The following is a 22662-nucleotide window of genomic DNA, read 5'->3' on the forward strand; positions in this document are numbered from 1 at the left end:
CAATAACAGTATCAATGCTAAAGCAGTTGCTAATGCGACATGCGATGAAAATGAAAAGTCTCATGCTGTCATTAACACAACTATCAAGAATACTGCTGCTGCTATTACTACTGGTACTAATAATAATAGTAATAATAGTAACATTAATAGTAATAATAATAATGATAACACCAACAACAGCAACACTAACAATAACTAATAATAATGATAATAGTCGTAGATCGGTCCGGAGACTATGTACCGGCCCACGGGGCAGCACGCTCCAGAAGTCGTGAATAAAAAATATTGTAAGATTTACTCCCATAAGGCGTGTCTTCCACTCTAAAAGCAGACCCCACCACGTGCTTGTAGTGGTCTACAGCAATCCCCACTTTTTATTTACCTTATTTTTGTTTTTTTAGGAAGATTTAAAGTGAATAGATAAAAGTAGTAGTGACCCCATGTGCCAATAGTTGGTCTTCGGCAGTTTTTTTTTTTTTTTTTTTTTTAGGGGTGAGGGGCCAAAGCGATCAAGTAAAAGTTTCTTGGGAAGGGTCAGTCAAGGTCTCCCAGTCAGGTGTCTACCTGGAGAGTGTCCAGATTACACAATAGACTACGAGAGTAGGGCTGTTCTAAGTGGACAGAGGTCCTGTAGACAGGGCCAACCACATACTTCCAAAAGGTTAAGGTTAAACTGCATTATACAATGGACCAGAGCACAAAAAAGTATACAGAGCGAAGACCTTTACGTCCATAAAAGGGCCAGATAGATCAACAAAGACTTAGATAAGTAAATCAACTAACTGCGTAAAATGAATGAATGAATGAATGAATGAACGAATAGTCTTTCCTTTTACGGAACAAAACGTAAGTACGTAACAGGAATGAAAGTGTTAAAAGCTATAATATGTATCACGTGTGTTTGTGTGTGTGTGTGTGTGTGTGTGTGTGTGTGTGTGTGTGTGTGTGTGTGTGTGTGTGTGTGTGTGTGTGTGTGTGTGTTATACATATACATACATATATACACACATATATATAAATATATGAATATATGTGTATATATAATATACATAACATAAACCCTTCAAATAGAGTCTGGTGCTTTACTTTCTTCACCAACACACACACACACACACACACACACACACACACACACACACACACACACACACACATATATATATATATATATATATATGTATGTATATATATATATATGTGTGTGTGTGTGTGTGTGTGTGTGTGTGTGATTACTAATCATCCGGGATAGATGTCTTGTATTCAAGTACTCTGTCCACAGCCAGACAACTTTATTCAGTAAAGAGGCTACCCATCCTCCCTCCTTCCTTCCTTCCCTCCTTCCTTCCCTCCTTCCTTCTTTCCTTCCTCCTTTAGCATCTAGTTTCCAACACGTCTCTTCCCGGCCCTGCTAATTAGCATTTTCCTGTCGAGAATTTTCCACCAGACTCAAAGGAACTTTAGACGGGAGAATCTTTTTTTCTTCTCCTATTTACTTGTTTTTTGGACGGTAATCAGCTTCGTCCTTTTTTCTCGTTTGCTCTTAAAAGAGCCTTTATCCCTTAAGGAAACTGTTTTCGATAAGATAAATCGTCGGAAGCAAATAGTAAGGGTTTTATGTCATTTTTTTAAAGAGTAACGATAGTGACTCCTCAGTGGTAGGACCGACCGATATTCTCTTCAGGCTGGAGATTGCTTAACCAAACCTAACCTAACCCAGCCTAACCTAACCTAACCCAGCCTAACTTAACAAGTCAAATCCTATCCTATCCTAACCAACCTAACCTATCCTAACCAACATAACCTAACCAAACCCAACCAAACCCAACCTAACCCAGCCTAACCTAGCCTAGCCCAGCCTAACCTAGCCTAACCTAACCAAACCCAACCTAACCCAGCCTAACCTAGCCTAGCCTAGCCTAACCTAGCCTAGCCTAGCCTAACCTAGCCAAACCAAACCAAACCTAACCTAACCTAACCTAACCTAACCAAACCAAACCTAACCTAACCTAACCAAACCAAACCTAACCTATACTAACCAACATAACCAAACCTAACCCAGCCTAACCAAACCTAACCCAGCCTAACCTAACCTAACCTAACCTAACCAAACCAAACCAAACCTAACCAAACCCATCCTTACCCAGCCTAACTTAACAAATTAAAGCTTATCCTATCCTAACCTAACCTAACCTAACCTAACCTAAAACAATCTCTTTCAGCTGACCGAAATCAACTGTTCTTAGCCATAAATTACGTCCCCGTGTTCAAGTGATTAGGAACAGAAAACAATAATTTCACTCTCAAGTTCCCCCTCTTTGAATCTCTCTGCATGGCTTTGATATTTCACTTCAAGGTAGAGGGTGCTCAACCCAGGGCAAAGCTGTTACCTTTGCCCTCCGTGTTTGGACAGCCTGTGGAGATTACGAGAAGAGTTCAGAACTTCAACCTCCGAATATGTGACTCACCCTACCCCCCAAGCGATTTTATTCGGTCTGTGTGGAACAGTAGGTAACGTCCTTGTCTCGGATCGCAGAAGGATTACAAAGGATTACAAAGGCGGAGCATGCCGACAGGAGACCTTTTGATCCATATCTAGGTCGGATGCAAAAAAAAAAAAAAAAAAAAAAAAAGGTCCGGGTTCGATCCCCGGTAAGTTCAAAGCACATTCATGGCTTTCCAAACCCTCACCACAACGGCAGATATCAGAGGTGCGGTAGACCAGTGTCGCATATATATGCTAGCACCTTATCAGTATGATCAAGCTGATTATGCTGAATTCTGACTTCATTCACAACCGCAGTCATTCCCATGTGCATATGAATGTGTGTGTGTGTGTGTGTGTGTGTGTGTGTGTGTGTGTGTGTGTAACCTTACCAAGGGGTTAAGACAACCTTAGTGAAGTACAGAGGCTGTATCGTAACTCAGGGTATAGACCGGTCTTGCAATGGATCATTAAGGCTGAACTACGCACGCCTCTAAGACTTGGTTAACATTTCGACTTGGTGAGGTCAACCTTCGTACTCCATATGTCACCTTTTGAGAATCTTCTTCAACGCCAAGAAGTTTTTTTTTTTTCAAAGAAAATCCTGTGAATCCTCAAATATAACACGCCCCCCCCCTGACTCCTTTTTTTCAAAATCTTATTCTAACAATAAGAAATCATTCTCAGCGAAAGAAGACCTGTGAACCCTCAAAGAAGAAGAAAAAAAAAAAAAAAAGGCATGGGGCTTCCTTCGACGCTATTGGAGGTCAGTCAAAGAAAGTAAAAAAAAAAGAAAGAAAATGAATAAATAAAAAATAAGATAAAATAGAAAAATCCTCATCCCTTTTTTTTATCCTGGGAGGTCAGGCAATGAAAGTTCAATGAAAATACAAACAAGCTCCTATTTTCTTTTTTTTTTTTTAATAGGTACTGGAAAGAGCCATGAGGTCTTCTTCGACTTGCGAAGGACTTCTGAGACGCTACAGGAGGAGGTCAGCCATAGAAATTTCAATGAAAACAAAAATAAAAAAGCTCCCATACCCCCTTTTTCAAATTTTTATTTTTGGGAAAAACCACGAAGTCTCCTTCGACTTACGTGAGACTTCTGAGACGCTACTGGTGGTCAGCCAAAAAGAAAAAAAGAAAAAAAAAAAAAAAGAAAAAAAAAAAAAAAAAATCCCTCACCACCTTTTCCGAAATTTTATTTTTGGGAAGAACCGCGAGGCCTCCTTCGACTTTCGTAAGACTTCTGAGACGCTACTGGAGTCTCAAAATTTCATGCCAGATTAAGTGGAGCGTAAAACCGACCCGAGTCTTCGTCGGTGGGAAGACGAAGGACTCGATTCCAATCAAGGGAACCCAAATGGCACCGTAAAGGTTGCGCTGCAACTTGCAAATGTAGTTTAACTGCGTCGGCCCCGATATGGTGATCGGCGGAGAAGACAGCGTCTTGTAAGAGTTGAATTCTTTCCCAAGGGAGCCCTTCCCCGATTCTTAATTACCTTCTCCACTTGGGTACCCGTGCACTGCACTAAATTAATCTAATCTAGCCTAACCTAACCTAGCCTAATCTATTCTAACCTAACCTAAACAAACCCAACCTAGACTAGTCTAGCCTAACCCTTCTCTACTTAGGTACCAGTGCACTGCACTAAAATGACCTAATCTAATCTAGCCTAACCTAACCTAGCCTAATCTAATCTTACCTAACCTCGACAAACCTAACCTAAACAAACATGTAATAACCAGCCTAATCTAACCTAGCCTAACCTAACCTAATCTAACCTAGCCTAACCTAACCTAACCTAACCTAACCTAACCTAACCTAACCTAACCTCACCTAACCTTATCTAACCTTATCAACCTAAACAAACTTCGTCTCACTTAACCTCACCTAATCAACCTTGACTTAACCTTCATTGACAAATTGTCAAAAACCATCATGACACGTTCTAGAATGTAAGGTCAACCACACCACCAGAATACGGCGACAGAGCAAGACGTCCCCGAAGCCAAGCGTGTCTTACGAGTCGGGGGGAAGAGACCCATTGACAAAGATTTCGGTTTTTGTACTTGGGTCAAACTCCGGCACACGACGTAATTCATTCTCGCTATGTGAAGTGGTGAGATTCATAAGAGAGAACATGTTTAGCAAAAATGACCCAAGGAGTGACTAGACGTAATGAAATTAGAAAATTAAAACAAAATTAGGGAGAGATAAAGACTAACATCTATGCTGAAGATAATTGAAAAGAACAAATCGAGATGGTATGGGCACGTCAATAGAATGGAAGACACAAGACACGCAAAAGAAATTCCTTGAATATGTCGGGATCCATCTCAACCGCTACCATAACTACAAATCTTCCCGGTGGTATTGTTTTCCAGAGATGTTTACGATATACCTATTGGTATATTCTTCCTTCTGGTCTCTACGGACGTGCGGTTTGAAAGCCTTTTATTTATTTATTTATTTATTTATTTATTCATTCATCTATTCATTTGTGTGTGTGTGTGTGTGTGTGTGTGTGTGTGTGTGTGTGTGCGTGTGAGAGAGAGAGAGAGAGAGGGAGAGAGAGAGAGAGAATTAGAGAGAGAGAGAGAGAGATACAGAGACAGAGATAGAGACAGAGATAGATAGAAACAGATAGAGACAGAGAGGCAGAGAGATAGAGACAGATAGAGAGACAGACAGATAGAGAGAGAGAGAGAGAGAGAGGGAGATGCAAAAGCGAATGCGGTTTACAAGAGCAGGTTGGAATCGAGACGCACGAAAAATGCGAGACGAAAAGAGCAGAAGAGAGAAGAGAGCGATGCAGGACACACGCCCAAGGATGTAAGGGGATATGAAGGAGGAGGGTGAGGAGGAGGAGGAGGAAGAGGAGAGGTGAGAAGATTACGAGGAAGAAAAGGAAGAAAATTGGGAGGATGAAGAAGATAAGAATGAGAAATATGAGGAGGAGGAAGGAAAAGAAGAAGAAGAAGAGTAGGAGGAGGAGAGGAAGAGGAGTAGAATTAGGAATAGGAGTGAGAATAGTATAGTAGAAATAGTAATAGTAGTAGGAGGAGGAGGAGGACTAAGAGGAGGAGTACGAAGGAGAGGAGGAGTACGAAGGAGAGGAGGAAGACGGGGAGGAGAAAAAGAATGGGAGGAGGAGGGGAAGGGGAAGAGGAAGAGGATTAGGAGTTGGAGTAAGAATAGTAGGAGAGGAAGAAGGATTAGGATTAAGAGTAGAAGTAGGATTAGGAGTGGAGGAAGATGGGAAAAAAGAAGGAGGAAGAGGAGGAGGAAAAGGAAGAGGAAGAGTATGAAAAGGAAGAGGAGGAGGAGGAAGAAGAGGAGGAGGAGGAGGAAAAAGAGGAGGAGGAGGAGGAAGAGGGGTCTGAAAAGGAAGAGGAGGAAGAGGAAGAGGAAGAGGAAGAGGAGTAAGAGGAGGAGGTGGAGGAGGTATAGAGCCGGCCGAGCCGTCGGCTTGGCGGCACGTGACTGCGAGGGAGGGGGGAGGGGGAGAAGGAGGAGGGGGGAGAGGGAGGGGGAGGGGGTATGGAGGGTGGGAGGTAGAGAAGGTCTGATGTATTGGGCTTCATTATGTGCGGACTGCCCGATACACCTTTGTGAGCCTGACAGACCCTAAGAATGGAGGGGACTGCAAGAGACCATAAGACCTACACTAGGCAGTTCCATGTCTCAAGAGACATTAAGACCTATACTAAGAAGTTCCATGTCTCTTACCACCTGTCATCTCGACTCTAAGGTTGATTAATCTTTTAAAATAATTAATAGTTTCAGCGCTCACTATATGGTTACTAAGTTTATTCCATTCATTAACTACTCTGTTGGTAAACCAGTTCTTGTCTATTTCCTCCGTAAACGCCGAAAGCCTTGGCTATCCGAGCACATAAGAGAAAGGTTGTTGTTTCGTGTGTGCAGTTAACCGCCTCTTGGTGTACGCCCTATCACCAGCTCATATTCATTCTAGACTTTCTTAGACGATTTTATTCGGCAAAGGACATTCCTAGACATGCTCAGAGTTGCGTCCATCTTGATTTTCTTGTTTAGTAGACACAGATCGATTACTTCTAGTTTGGATGTCGCCAGACGATTTTATTCAGCCTCTACAAGACCCTAGTGTCATCTCCTCCCCTACCTAGATTGTTTGTTACCTTGGTGACGTCACATCGTACGGGATTCGAAACCTAGACAAGGTGACCAGATTTCTGAAGATCATGAATAACGCGAAATATTTTGTTTGTCTTGCTACATTCAATTTTCGTTATATATTTTTCATCAATTTCATGGGAAAATATGCTAAACTTAGCATAATCATGCTAAATCATGTCACCCAGATCCTAGGCCGTGGATTCTAGAGGCTAGCAAAGCACCATTCTGCTAGGACGGATATACAAAAGAGCGTGATCAGAACTATGTCCTGTGGCCTCCCGACATCAACTCGCACAGCAACACTTTCAGAGAATCAACATTTCCGCCGAAACAAAATCTACATTATTTCAGCCTACGATACCATAAGTTACGATGTGCTTCCTGGCACTTACGACCTCGGCTGCTGAAGAAGTTGAAAGTATCTTACAATGTCTCAAGTCATAGTGTCCTTCTTGGCTTTGAGAACAAGCAACCCCAACCCCGCCCCGCCTCTGTTGTCCAAACGGACCGATTGTGAGCCTTTCTTGGAAGAGACACATACATATATACATGCATACATACATACATACATACATACATGCATTACATACATGCATACATAATTACATACGTACATACATACATACATACATAATTACATACGTACAAACATACATACATAGAAGGATGGATAGATGGACAGATGGATGGGTGGATAGAAAATAGATGGATGGATGGTTGGATGTATAGTGGATGGATAGACAGATGGATAGATAGACAGGCAGACAGATAAATAGATACGTAGACAGCCAGCCACAGACAGATAGGTGTACACACACACATACACACACACACACACACACACACACACACACACACACACACATACACACACACACACACACACACACACACACACACACACACACACACACGCACACACACACAGAGTTTAGCACAGAACGGCAACCTACATTCTGGCTCCCAACATCCGCTCCTTATCTCTGCACACGATAATGCCATCCCAACTGCACTGATATATTAGCAACCAACCACAAGTTAAGCATGACCGAGATTTTATCGCACCAACATTGAACATAAGAATGGAGGAGACAGCAAGAGACCATAAGGCCTACACTAGGCAGTTCCATGTCACTTACCACCTGTCATCCCTATCCATATAGTTATCTCATCTTCTCTTAAAATAACCAATAGTTTCATCGTTTACTGCATGATTACTAAGCCTATTCCATTTGTTAACCAATGTTGGTAAACCAGTTTCCTATTTCTTTCTTAAACCTAAATTTGTCCAATTTAAATCCATTACTACGAGTCCTGCACTGTTGTCTTAATATGATGACCTTGCCTGCGTCACCCTTGTTAAAGCCCTTGACTCATGATGAATGATTGATTCAAGGAATGACACGTGTCATGATACCCCAGCGTGGAGGGCTGTCGGCTTTAAATATTTGATTCTGGTTAATGTAAGACGATTTTATTCGGCCAAGAGAAACCTCAATTCCCCCAGAGGGTCAATGGAGAATACCGCCAAGCGATTTATTTCAGCTGGAGAGTGTTCTTTAGTCTTACACTCTGTAAAACTCGTCAATCAGTCAGTCAATCAAGTAATCATCCATTCTCAGTCTACTACTTATCAAAGGGCTCTCTTTCTTTCTCTCTTTCTCTCTCTCTCTCTCTCTCTTTCTCTCTCTTTCTCTTGGTCTCTCTCTCTTTCTCCTTTTCTCTCTCTCTCTCTCTCTCTCTCTCTCTCTCTCTCTCTCTCTCTCTCTCTCTCTCTCTCTCTCTCTCTCTCTCTCTCTCTCTCTCTCTCTCTCTCTTGGTCTCTCTCTCTCTCTCTCTCTCCTTATCTCAAAAATCCTAAGGCTACGCCATCTTGTACCACGAAACTCCTGCAAACTTCTCCATCTCGTCTCTCCACCTCATGCCTGGTCTCCCTCTGGTCACAAATCCAGATAGACAGATACAATAGCACAGTAAATCCTACGAGCATGGCCCTACATCACAACAGTTCCAGAAATCTAATAAGAGCGTAAGCGTCGTCATGGCGAAGAGTCCAGGAGTCCAGCCGCTTCTGGAATTCAATAAACGTCATCAATCGGGTATAAAAGGGAAGACTATCGCTGATCGAACTACAAAGTGGACAACGCAAAAGGAGGTCGACAGTAAGCGGTACGAATCGCGAGCTGGTTGCCACAGCGAGGAGAGAACGACACAGCAAAGAGAAAACGACACAGCGAAGTGGAGAGAATGCCACAGCGGGACACAGGCACTGCTGTACAATTACCACAGCACTGACATAAAACTGTGTGTGTGTGTGTGTGTGTGTGTGTGTGTGTGTGTGTGTGTGTGTGTGTGTGTTTGTTTTCAGCCTTAATGGTCTACTGCAGGACCGGCCTATCCCCTGGGGGACGATACAGCCTCCGTTCTGCTGCCCTCCTTAAATCCTTACTCTACCACTTCTACTGCTCAACTTCTTCGGTATGATATTACCTATAAAGATAAAAGCGTTAACTAAAAAATAGAATAGAATACACAAGTATATAAATAAATAAATAAATAAATAAATAAATAGTATAAATAAATCAAATAAAATCATAGGAGGGGCATTTTTTTCAGGATTCCGTCCACCCACGGTGCCTTACGTCATGTAAGCACGGGGCTGAAGGATTCCCGATTCCTTCGCAGGAGGGAATCACTTCCTCGCAGGAACTGAAACCCGATGACCAGAAGACTCGAACCAGTAGACCCTGGGACAGAGGTCCAGCTCTCTACCCACCAAACTTGCCACCTTTACCCCCAGTGCTCGGGAACAGTGACAAAGATAAACGAACGATACTGAAATCGGGTAGTGACAGTGACAGCACCACATAACACAAGTGTCTGTGTCATTAACCTCTTGGTTACCATGGTTACCAAGGGTGAGGTGCCACGATGATAAATGGGAGTATTAATTGGTAGTTGACGACAAATGATCTGTACACAGACACTTGTTCCTTCTCCTTTTTAACCTTTCCTAGGACCCAGTGACCTACCCTCACCCCCATCTTGTTCCTCAGGATCATCGTGTTTATTCTCAGACATATGTACACCACAACTGTGTACTTGATAAGGCTGTAACTAGTGAAACGTTATACTAATACAGGCTCAGTCCTTGTATGACGTTTCTTTTGATGAATAAAATCATCTTGCGACAACCAGAATAAAAAAAATAAAAGGAGAGTCACACGATACGGACGGTAGTCAAAATATCCCGTCCATCTTCCGGGAGAACGACTTCGTAACGAAAATATTTATTAGAAAAAATAACAATAAAAAAAGATACTTCGGAAACTCAAATCTTGTACCTTTTGATGAATAAAATCGCCTGGCGACAGCCAGAATGATAAACCAAAAATAGTGTCACACGATACGGACGGAAGTCAAAATATCAAGTTCATCTTGCGAGGGAACGACTCCGTAAGGAAAATATTTATTTAAAAAAAAAAAAAAAAAAAAATACTTCGGAATCTCGAATCTTGTATCAAACATCGCTGCGGGAACTTGCTTTTTACGAACCTCAAAAAGTAAGACTGTACTCTTTTCGAAAACTCATAAAAATGAGTAGATTGAGTTCGACAGACAGAATCGAGTCGTGCTTCACCACGCATGCGCAATGGCGTCCCTCTCAGCTGAATAAAATCACCTGACGACAGACAAAAACATGTAGTTTTGATCCAATCGTTGCGTTGCTTCCTGCCTGTGTCACAAGCCATTTCTGAAATCTGTAATCTATCTTATCGTAGAGAAAGCATTGAGATAGACACAGGATAAGGAAAATAGACAAGAACTAGTTTACCAAAAAAGTGGTTAACAAATGGAATAGATTTAGTAACCATATAGCGAAAGACCATAGGGCCTATACTAGGTAGTATCATGTCCATTACCACCTATCATCCGTATCCAAAATGTTGTTTAATCTCTTAAACCAGCCAATTGATTCTGTATTCACTACATCGTTACTAAGCCTATTCCATTCGTCAACCACTCTATTGGTAAACCAATTCTTTCCCATTTCCTTTTAAATATAAATTTGTCCAATACAAATTACAAAGGATTACAAAGGCGGAGCATGCCGACAGGAGACCCCTTGGTCCATATCTAGGTCAGATGCGGAAAAAAAATCATAATAACGAATCCTGCCCTTCTGTCTTAATATGATGACCTTGCCTGCAGCACCCTTGTTAAAGCCTTTGACCCATTTGAATACCTCTATTAGATCACTCCGTACTTTCCAAAAGAGTCTTTCCAAAGAGTGGAAACTCTAGTGCTTATGCCTGCCTTGGTAAGATAAACTTGTAAGCCTTTGTTTTAGTAATGTTCTATTGCATTGACTCAAGTGAACTGATATTACCTCTTTAGCGATCGTAGGATTTACTGTCATAGCTATTGTCTCTGTCTATCTGGATTTCTGCCCAGAGGGAGACCAGGCAAAAGGTGGAGAGATGTGGAGAAGTTTGCAGGAGTGTCGTGGTACAAGTTGGCGTAGCCTTAGGATTTTTGAAATAAGGAGAGAGAGAGAGAAACTATTGGTTGTGTAGTTATGGACCAAAAGGTCTCCTGTCGGCATGCTCCGCCTTTGTAATCCTTTATTAAGCCCATTGGGACCATAAATGCTGACATTTCCTTCTCTCTCTCTCTCTCTCTCTCTCTCTCTCTCTCTCTCTCTCTCTCTCTCTCTCTCTCTCTCTTTCTCTTTCTCTCTCTCTCTCTGGAAGCCTCCCGTTCTGCAGCGGCGTTGCAGCGCAGACTCTACCGAATCCAGAAGACCAAAAGAAGCGTCGACTATGACGTCACAAGCGGTCTTCGGGGGTAGAAAGTCTCTTGAGGCATTTTTGTAAATACAACAAACTTCCGCTTGAAATAAGTTTCGCAAACTTCTTGCAGGATGAAATGGCCTTCCTTGGGCTATGGAGGGGTGCGGGTGGGGGGTCGAGTACCTCGAGGGCATTTGGTCCATCATCTTTAAGTGTTTAAAGAATGTGTTTCTGGCCAGGCGATTTGATTTAGTTTTCGTGTGACGAAAGTGCGGAACCTCTCTTGATCAAGTTTCATGGATTTTGTTCTACTTGACGCCTGGCGATTTTATTCAGTTTGGGAAAACCCTTCTATGCTTTCAGTGGTTAATGGTCCGTATCTGGTACAACTTTTACATTTTAAATTCTAATTTCTATGTACATATTTTTTTTTCAACTTATTCTAATTTTGAATTCTAAATGTCCATTTGTAAAAGAGAAATTTTCAATATTTAAATTTTAATACTTAATTTTTATTTCCTTTGTTATATATGTACACACACACACACACACACACACACACACACACACACACACACACACACACACACACACACACACACACACACATATATATATATATATATATATATATATATATATATATATATATATTCAATTTTCAATTCTAATTCTAGTTGACGTCAATCTATTCTCTTTACTCTCCACAACGACGTGGGGCTCAGAAAAAAAGAAAAACATCAGAAAAGCTTAAGCAAACGCCCAGAAGGCAGACACAATAAGCAAAGGAAACGACCAAACTGACAGACATGAGCGGGGATAGGCCGGCACCTCGTACTGGGGCAAGGTTCGCCGGGGACGGAGTGCGCCATCAACAAATCATCGAGTGGCCTTTTTCTTTCTTTCTTTCTTTTTATTCTTCTTATTTCTTCTTCTTCTTCTTCTTCGTCTTCTTCTTATTCTTATTTTTCTTTCTTTCTTGCTTTTTCTTCTTCTTATTTCTTCTTCTTCTTCTTCTTCTTATTTTTCTTCTTATTTCTTCTTCTTCTTCTTCTTATTATTATTATTATTTCTTCTTCTTCTTCTTCTTTACCTTCTTCTTGTTGTTCTTCTTCTGCTACTTCTTTCTTTCTTTTTCTTTTTCTTTTTCTCTTTCTTTTTTCGTAAAAACAGGCTAACCAACCTAACTTAACCTAATCTAATCTAACCTAACCTAATCTAACCCAACCCAACTCTAACCCAAACCAACCCAACCCAACCTAACCCAACCCAACCTATCCCAACCCATCCTAACCTAACCTAACCCAGCCAAACCCAAACTATACCAACCTAAACTAACCTAACCTAAACTAACCTAACCTAAACTAACCTAAACTAAACTAACCTAACCTAACCTAACCTAATCTTACCCAGAGTTTCTTGACACTTCCAGAAACACGTTCCGGGTATTATGGAACAACAAGCTGCACGGAACAAGCAACCAAACGCTTCGTTCCGTTACCGTCGCGTGGTTTGGTTACTTCTCCGCACGGATCGACTTTTCACCGTGCGCCGTCCACGACACGACGCCGTGCTCTCAAATAACCATGGGTATCTATGGACGCTTTCACACATCACTACCATAACTACGTGTAAAAGCGTCTATAGACGCCCATGGTCACTGGAGAGCACGACGTCGTGTCGTGGACGGCGCACGGCGAAAAGTCGATCCGTGTGGAACGAGTCTTACCGTTCCGTTAGCGTCGTGTGGTTGGTTGCTGGCGTGTCGGTGGGTCCAATTAAGCCAATGGACCTCAATTGCCCACCTACCGCCGCCATACCATTTGCCCTTGCCTCCTCCCTACCCTCTCCCTACCCCTTCCTACCTCCTCCCTCCCCTCTCTCTATCCCTCCTTACCCTTCCTACCCCCTCTCCTTATCCTCTTCCTCCCCCTTCCTACAACCTCCCTCCCCTCTCCCTACCCTTTTCCCATCTCCTCCCTCGTCCCTCCCACCTCCTCCTTACCCATCTCCTTACCTCTTCCCATCCCTCTCCTTCCCCTTTCCCTTTCCCTTCCCACCTCCTTCCCATTCTTCTCGCTCATCATTATTCCCTTTCCGACTTTTTTTTTTTTCTTTTTCGTTTTTTTTTGAGTCAATTTTTTTTATTCAATGTGATGGTGGGTTAGCGAAGAGGTTAAGGATTAACTATCTAACGTAAACTGAACGAGTTTATTAAGAGATTTTATGCTTCTACACTACATTTGCTATCTATTTTTATTTTTATTATTATTTATTTATTTTTTGGATGGGAATGGATTTTATGCCTTTGTTTTTTGGCTACCTCCCTTGTAAGGGGGAAAAAGATTTTGGTATATGTATATATTTCTCTCTCTCTCTCTCTCTCTCTCTCTCTCTCTCTCTCTCTCTCTCTCTCTCTCTCTCTCTCTCTCTCTCTCTCTCTCTCTATTTAGTCCCCTGAAGAAGGCTACATCCTTACTAAACTATGTTCTGACTAAGCCCACAAAATCATATGCACGTAAGAACATATTGGGAATTAGTCCTGAAGATTTCCAGGCTCGGAACGTTGGAGTAATATCATTGGTCGTAAATTACAACCCCCAAGAATCTCCGTCGGTTGTAAATCCTCGTGAATTCGCGTTCTGGGTTAAGTGGCCGTGAAATATAAATGCATCATATGCTGACGCCGCACCATTCCCTACCACCTTAGGGTATTGGAATTTATATAAGATATATATTATCTTGTTTCGTCTTCCTCGTCGTCGTCTTCGTCTTCGTCGTCGTCGTCATAGTCGTCATCGTCACAATCATCATCATCATCATCATCATCATCGTGGTCGTCTTCGTCATCATCATCATCATCATCATCATCATCATCATCATCATCATCATCTTCATCGTTATCGTCGTCGTCATCATCGTTGTAGTCGTTATCGGAATGTCTCCCTGCCATCCGTATATATATATATATATATATATATATATATATATACATATATAAACAAATACATATGGAGGTGCAACCCCGAGTGGCTGACACTTGGTCTCCGAACCAAGTTCCACATTTCTATAAAATCGGACAATGGGTTTCAATTGGACAAATTTAGATGAAGTAAATTGGAAAGAACTAGTTTACCAATAGCGTGGATAACGAGAGGAATAGACTGAGTAATCATGTAGTGAGCGCTGAAGTAATTGGTTGTTTTAAGAGAAAGTTAAATAACTTCATGGATAGGAGTGACAGGTGGTTAGGGGTATGGAACTGCCTAGTGTAGGCCTTAGGGTCTCTCGAAGTCTCCTCCAGCCAGTGATATAGAGTCCCGAGGATCGTTGCCAGACGCTGTGGGGCTCCGGGTTTCCAGTTAGCGAAACTCAAATTATCAGTCAGTGATCTCCAATGAATCGCCTGCATGGCAGGCGTCCAGGAAGAGTGTGTTTGCGGGGAAATAAATTTAGCGAATCGGTTGTCACCCATGGTCACCGTTTTTGACGGCTTCCAAATGACTAAGATTTCGGTAGCCAAGTACAGAACGAAGATAAGAGCCGTGATGGAAGCAGGACTGATTACACGCCAGACAGCGACAGCGAAAACGGTCCGAAATTTTGTTTTCCGTGGGGAGTTGTTGACAGTTTGCTGTGTTCTCACGTACTACAGGACGAGATGAAATATCAAAACGAAATACTACAACAAAGGGAACAAATCATCGAAACGGGAGGGTGCATGGACGACATGACGTCAAAACAGTGGAGAAAAATGATTGGTTGATATTCATGGACGACATGACGTCAAAACAGTAGAGGAATAATGATTGGTTGATATTCATGGACGACATGACGTCAGCACAGTAGGGGAAAAATGATTGGTTGATATTCATGACGCTCGAGGCCCCGCCGATACGAATCGTAAGGCACACACGACATAGCATTGGCGCCAAAATAAAATAGTGATGGCTGGGCGAGGAAATTGGCCCCCGAAATCAAATTGCTTCATAAATAGTGTAGAGCCCCACATGGCGTAATTGCCTGTGATGGACAGTCATGATTTTTCATTAACAGTCCCTGCGTTCGTCATGTAATATTTCCTTCCCAGCATGTGTTTTCAGGAGGAGGGGGAGAATACCGTCTGCAATATGTCATTTGCGTCAAGAATATACGACAGTTTGCCACGCACGATGATTGCTACCGTTTCAGTCTTTGACAGACCACGTACTTCCACAGTCTTCCACATCCCTTTAGCATGGTGTCGTGCTTTGGCTTCAACTAAAGACAAGAGATTTCTTTCAGAAAATGTGCGACAACAAATGGTGGCAGCGGTGGGATTGGAACCCATGCGTCCGAAGCGATTGGTGTATTTTTGGAGGCGTGAGTTTGAATCCCATCGCTGCCACCATATGTTGTAGTCGCTCATTAAGAATACAACACAGCTGTGGCGAGCTAATTATGTTCTAACTGTGGATTTCGGTCGACCGAGGCCTCCTTCAGAGTGGTTAACGAATGGAGACTTAGTAACAATGTGGTGAGCTGTGAAGCAATTGGCTGTTTTATGAAAATATGAGATAACTTCATGAATAGGGATGGCAGGTGGTAAGGGACATGGTACTGTCTAGTATAGGTCTGATGGTCTTCTGCAGTCCCCTGTTTTCTTATGCTCAGTTCTTATCTCTTGGTATGGGACAGGAAGGCGTAAAGAGATCATATGAAGGATCTAACCTTTTCCTTACAGATACCTCAACAGATACCAAACCCAAAACCATAAACATATATAAAACTCAAGTTTGATTGATGAAGATAAAGAGACATGACCCTCTAAGAGTGGGTAAATACAATTGTGTAAATGCATAAGAATGAGTTAAAAAAAAATTGTGGAATTGGAGGAAGATGGTGGGTGATAGGTGATAGGTGGTGATGGTTGTGGTGTTGTTGGTGGTGGTTGTGGTGTTGGTGGTGGTGATGGAGGGCGGATGAGCTGGAGGAAGTCAAAACCCTAAGATAGAAATTAATGGGAAGAGGAAACAGAATCCAAAAATCTCTCCTGAAGAGGAACTCGGCCGAATCCGTCACGGCGGTAAGAGAAGACAAGGTGGCAAAGAGGTTTCGAGTTACGAAAAACGTTTCACTGATAACGTTAGATGTGGCAACACTGTGTTTGTTTACATTATGATGCCAAGGCATAAATGGGTTGTCGCCGCTACTGTATCAACAAACACATAGATGCAGTATCTTGCGTTATATACCAGCAGCTGTACCAGCTACAAATGCTGACAACTGTACATACATTCTGAGAGAGGATTGCCCTGTTGTGTAGCGAATAAATAATAGGTATAATACTATACCCAAGAGAGGTACGAACACACACACACACACACACACACACACACACACACACACACACACACACACACACACACACACACACACACACACACACATTACGAACAAAGATTGGACAAACTAAAATTATCAACTCTAGAACAAAGAAGAGAATGAGGCGATTTGATAGCCATCTACAGAATTATGAAAGGTATGGAAATCCTTGATAGGGATGACCTGCTAAAATGGGACAGAAAAATACAAGGGGACACGAGAAGAAAATTAAGAAAGACAGTTATAGAAGAGATTTGAAAAAACAGCTTTCCACATAGAGTAATAGATACATGAAACAAAGTGAAAGAGGAAGCAGCGAGTGCTAAAACTATACTTGATTTTAAGAAAGAACTGCATGCAGAAAGATACAACTGCGGGTCACTACGAGCATAGCTCTCTTCCCGTAAAATACAACTAGGTAAACACACACACACACACACACACACACACACACACACACACACACACACACACACACACACACACACACACAGTTTCCACACAGAGTGGTGGACACTTGGAACAAACTGGACGAAACAGTAGTGTGTGCAGAAACCATTCACGAATTTAAGATCAAACTAGACACTGCGAGATACAAAGGCGGGACACCACGAGCGTAGCTCCCCTTCCCGTAAAATACAACTAGGTAAATATACATATACACACACACAGTACCATCATCTTGAAGAAAGGTTCGCGCAACGCTACGCGAGCGTGTCTGAGCCCTGAGCTGCACCAATTATGAATTACTTCCGGAGTTGTTCAGAGCGGGCCAGAGATGATTGCAAACTTGGTACGGACCAACTCGAGTCGAGTCGAGTGTTTCGACATGCGAAGGAGGGAGGGAGGAAGGATGCAAGGGTTGCTGCCCGCAGCCACTGTGTGTGTGTGTGTGTGTGTGTGTGTGTGTGTGTGTGTGTGTGTGTGTGTGTGTGTGTGTGTGTGTGTGTGTGTGTGTATGATTTACCATGGTCTTGGATCACGTGTTAGACTCGTGATCGACAGCTATTCCCCTCCCGGAAGAGAGCTCAGAGCTCGTATATGACCGATATATGCATAATGCTGTGACCTTATACGCACACACACATCCCCAACTCCCCGCCCTCAAGAGTTGGAGTAACGACTCGCAGCGCAGTGACACTGAAATTATTTCAGCCTTGGGTGGGATTCGAACCCGGACCGCCGTAGTGGCGGCCGAGAACTCTACCAACTGCGCCATCAAGTCGTGTGTGTGTGTGTGTGTGTGTGTGTGTGTGTGTGTGTGTGTGTGTGTGTGTGTGTGTGTGTGTGTGTGCGTGCGCAGTTGGCAGTCATGATTTATGTCTTTTACGTGCCTTTCTACAATTCAGTAAGACCCACCTTCTCCTCCTCTTTCTCTTCCTCCTCCTCCACCTCCTCCTCCTCCTCCTCCTTTTCCTTTTCCTTCTCCTCCTCGTTCTTCTTGTTTCCTTCGTCTTTATCCTCCTCCTTCCACTTTTTCTTTCCCTTCATCCTTCTCCTCCTCCTCCTCCTCCCTTTTCTTCTCTCCCTCGTCTTATCCTCCTTCTTCCACTTTTTCTTCCCTTCATCCTTCCCCTCCTCCTCCTTTTCCATTTTCTCCTCCTCCTCCTTGTTCTCCTCCTCTCACTCGTTTTTCTTCTTATTCCACTTTTCCCCCCCTCCTCTTTCTCCTCCGCCTTCTTCTCTTCCTCCTTCTTCTCTTCCTCCCACTTTCTTCTTCCCTTTTCTCCCCTTCCTCTTCCTCCTCTACCTCCTTCTCCACTATCTTATACTTCCTATCTACCTCTTCCTATCTTCCTCTTCCTACCTCCGTTCATGTTCCTTATCATTTCTCTTTCTCCTCCTCCTCCTCCTCCCCACGTCCTCACTTCCTCCTCCTCCTCTTCTTCTTTCGCCTTCATTCTACTCCTTTTGCTTCTCCTTAGCCTTTTCCTTCTTTCGCCTTCCTCCTTACCTTCCTCCCCGATAACATCTGTTCTCTTCTCATGCGCCAAAATAAAAATGATAAAAGACATCACTGTGGCAAATGGGATGTTGTACTCAAGATTTGACAAGTGTTTAAAGTTCGCGTTCTCCCTCCCCCCCTCCTCCACACCTCTTACACAAACACCACTCCGCTAATTAAACTGTCTGTCTGTTTGTTCGTCCATCCGTCTGTCTGTCTCCGTCTGTCTGTCTCTGTCTGTCTATCTGTCTGTCTGTCTCTGTCTGTCTGTCTGTCTGTCTGTCTATCTGTTTCTGTCTCTGCGTAGTTGCTTGCTTATCCGTCTTCTTCTGATCTGTCAATATTTGTCTACTTGACTATATCGAAGTTTGCTTCTATCTTCCTGTCTACTTACAGTTTGCCTGTCAATCAGTCTATATACCTGTCAATTAGTCTGTATGTCATTACGTTTATCTGTCCACCAAACTGCCCGTCTATCAGCACTCTGTCTGCACATTTGTCTACCTCTCTGTCTGTCTGTGTTTGTCTGCTCCTATATGTCTGTCTGCCTGTCTGTCTATATGTCTTATCTGCCAGTCTGTTCCTGTATATCTGTCTGCTTGTCTGTGTATATATCTATCTTTCTGTCTATCTGTCTGTTTCTCTATATCTGTCTGTGTATATGTTTATCTTTCTGTCTGTCTGTCTGTCTGTGTCTGTCTGTCTGTCTTTCTGTCTGTGTCTGTCTGTCTTTTGTCCCGTCTCTCTGTCTGCCTGTCTGTCTGTCTGTCTCTGTCTGTCTGTCTGTCTGTCTGTCTGTCTGTCTGTCTTTTGTCCCGTCTCTGTCTGCCGGTCTACCCCTTCGCCTGTTCTTGACACCTCAGTGTTTGTCCTCTCGCCCATCTGTAGGTTTGTCACATCAGCATTAAGTTGATAAAGTGCGCCGTAAATCAGATTCCCCTTTACTGATAAGACGCGAGGGTAAATACGGAGAGGCGAGATGTAACGCGCGCGCAAATAACAATTAAACCAAACAAGAGGGGTATACACACAGATTCGGTTTCAACAAACAAAAACCCTTCCTTTCCTTACTAGGGGGATTGGGGGGAACTTTCACCCATCTCCTCTCCTTCAGTGACAAGTGTTTATAGATAAGTAATGTGAATTAACCCTTTCCCTGAAGTAAATAGTTTCGTCATATTCTGCCGAACGCGTGATGACTACTTTTCAGTACGCACACATACACCAGGAATAAGAAGTGACATTATGAATTACTGTGTCAATCTAATTTGTCTCCAAAGAAACATTAATGACAAGAGAGAGATAGACATGACTATGATGTAGACGTTTGTGTGCATACAGTAAAAAGCAAAATACATAAACATATAAATATAAATGATAAACAAATAAATGAATAAAAAAAGAATATCAAATGGATACGACTTCCGCAGCCTCTCAGTGAAAAAAGAATATACTGGATTTACCAACGAAATCACACAAGAGGAGTATATCAAAAGAAGCACAAAATGTGAGGACGGAGCCTTCATTAGTACGACGTTTCGTAGTGAACATATCTTAACCTCTCCTAGGCTCCAGTGATTTCCCTCTCGTTCATCAGGATCTTCCTATCTATTCTCAGTTATGTGTATCACAATATCAACCACACTGTCATGGTGAAAATATCTTAACCTTTCCTAGGCTCCAGTGATTTCCCTCCCGTTCATCAGGATCTTCCTATCTATTCTCAGTCATGTGTACCACGTCTGCGTACTGGATTAAAGGTGTAACAAGCGAAAGTTCGTACTAATGAAAGTCCCGTCCTCGAATCGTGTCTCCTTTGATATATTCCTCTTGTATGATTTCGTAGGTAAATCAGTATGCTCTCTTTTTTCACTGAGAGGCTGTGGAAGTCGAATCCATTTTATATTTTTCCTCCTGTCTTTCAAAATAACAGTTTTCAAGACATCGAGACATATTAATGATTTGGTACGACCTTTTCTCTTCGAAGTGGCCACCTGCGGATATTACATTACTGATTGATTCATTCATTCGTCTACTTATTTGTATTTTTACTTATTCTAATCGTGTTTCTTTGGATTGACTTGTTGGTAACTGTTTGCACATACAAGAACTGTACAACCGTGTAGAACCGCACAGGAGAGAAGTCGACCATATACGGAAGTTGACCACGTCCAGCAACTTTATAAAGATAAGAACATAAGAATGGAGGGGATTGCAAACGACCATAAGGTCTATACTTGGCAGTTCCAAGTCTCTTACCTATCATCCACACCCATAAAGGTAATTAACCCTCTTTTAAAACAGCCAATAGTTTCAGCGCTCATTAAATGGTCACTAAGTTTATTCTATTCGCTAATCACTCAATTGATAAACTAGTTCTTTCCTGTTTCCACTTGACCACGTCCAGCAGCTTAATAAAGATAAGAACATAAGAATGGAGGGAATTGCAAACGACCATAAGGTCTATACTAGGCAGTTCCATGTCCCTTACCTATCATCCACACCCTTAAAGGTAATTAACCCTCTTTTAAAACAGCCAATAGTTTCAACGCTCACTACATGGTCACTAAGTTTATTCTATTCGTTAATCACTCAATTGATAACCTAGTGCTATCCTATTCCCATCTTAAATTTAAATTTGTCCATTTTAAATCCATTACTACGAGTCCTGCCCCGCTGTCTTAAAGATGGTGGGAGAGTTGATGCTGGGGAAGGCGAAGGGTTAAAAAAAAAAAAAAAAAAAAAAAAAAAAAAAAAATCAGAGGATTTCTTGTTTGAATGAGAACAGACGCACAGAAGCAAAGAGTCCAAAAGGTAAACGCGAACATATAAGAACTACAGGGTATAAATGTAAACACAAAAACTAAAACAGGACATTTTGGAGAACCAGAACTTAGCCCCTGATCGACCCTATTTCTCTGTAGACCATTTCTCCTACAGCCATTGCCCCTTCCGCAAACAAAAATACAACAACAATAAGGAAAGATGTATTTGTATAAATCTGCTATACCATGGGGACTGTTTTGTATGTCCTTGTAGAGCAGCTCTCCTACTACCATTGCCCCTTTCCATAAACCAAACACTACAACAACAACAACAACAACAGGGAAAGATGCATTTGTATAAATCTGCTATACCATGGGACAGTTTTGGATGTTCTTGTAGAGCAGCTCTATTCCAATTGCCCCTTTCCGTAAACCAAACACTAATACAACAACAACAACAACAACAACAACAACATCTGCTACACCTCGGGGTGAGCCCGGGTGTCCTCTGCAATGGGGACCGCAAGAAAAGGAGGGCGACCTTTTGGATGATAAGAGAGAGGGGCAGCCCTTGCAGAAAAAGGGATAAGGTACGGACGGCAGCCTCGGAATGACATTTGCATACTCTGCATACAGGTTAAGGGCGACGCCGACTGTCGTACAAAGAGGAAAGGGCTTCAGGAGCCGCCTTGAGAACCCAGTAGTGGACACACGCGTATACACGCACACACACATACATGCATGCATAAGCGTACGCACACAAGTACACACAAGCACACACACACACACACACACACACACACACACACACACACACACACACACACACACACACACACACACACACACACACACACACACAGTACTCCAACTCTCATGGGCGGGGAGTTGAAGGTAGGTAGGTAGGTAGGTAGGTGTGTGTGTGTGTGTGTGTGTGTGTGTGTGTGTGTGTGTGTGTGTGTGTGTGTGTGTGTGTGTGTGTGTGTGTGTGTGTGTGTGCGCGCGCCCGTGTATGTAAAGTCACAGCATTACCCATAGACCAGTCATATTGGAGCTCTGAGCTCTCTTCCGGGAGGGTAATAGATGTCGATCACGAGTCCAACACGTGATCCAAGACCATCGTGAATCACACATGGGGGAATCTCTCTCTC

General features: G+C 42.6%; 1 protein-coding gene across 1 annotated transcript in view; it reads right to left on the reverse strand.

Moving 5' to 3' along the window:
- The window catches only part of LOC143023917 (uncharacterized), a 211975-nt gene that overhangs the window by 138987 nt on the left and 50326 nt on the right, over window positions 1–22662 (reverse strand). The gene's annotated exons all lie outside the window — the stretch shown is intronic.

Source organism: Oratosquilla oratoria, unplaced genomic scaffold (assembly GCF_046742065.1).
Source record: "Oratosquilla oratoria isolate Oo_2021 unplaced genomic scaffold, ASM4674206v1 SCAFFOLD70, whole genome shotgun sequence".
NCBI classification, from domain to species: Eukaryota; Metazoa; Arthropoda; class Malacostraca; order Stomatopoda; family Squillidae; genus Oratosquilla; species Oratosquilla oratoria.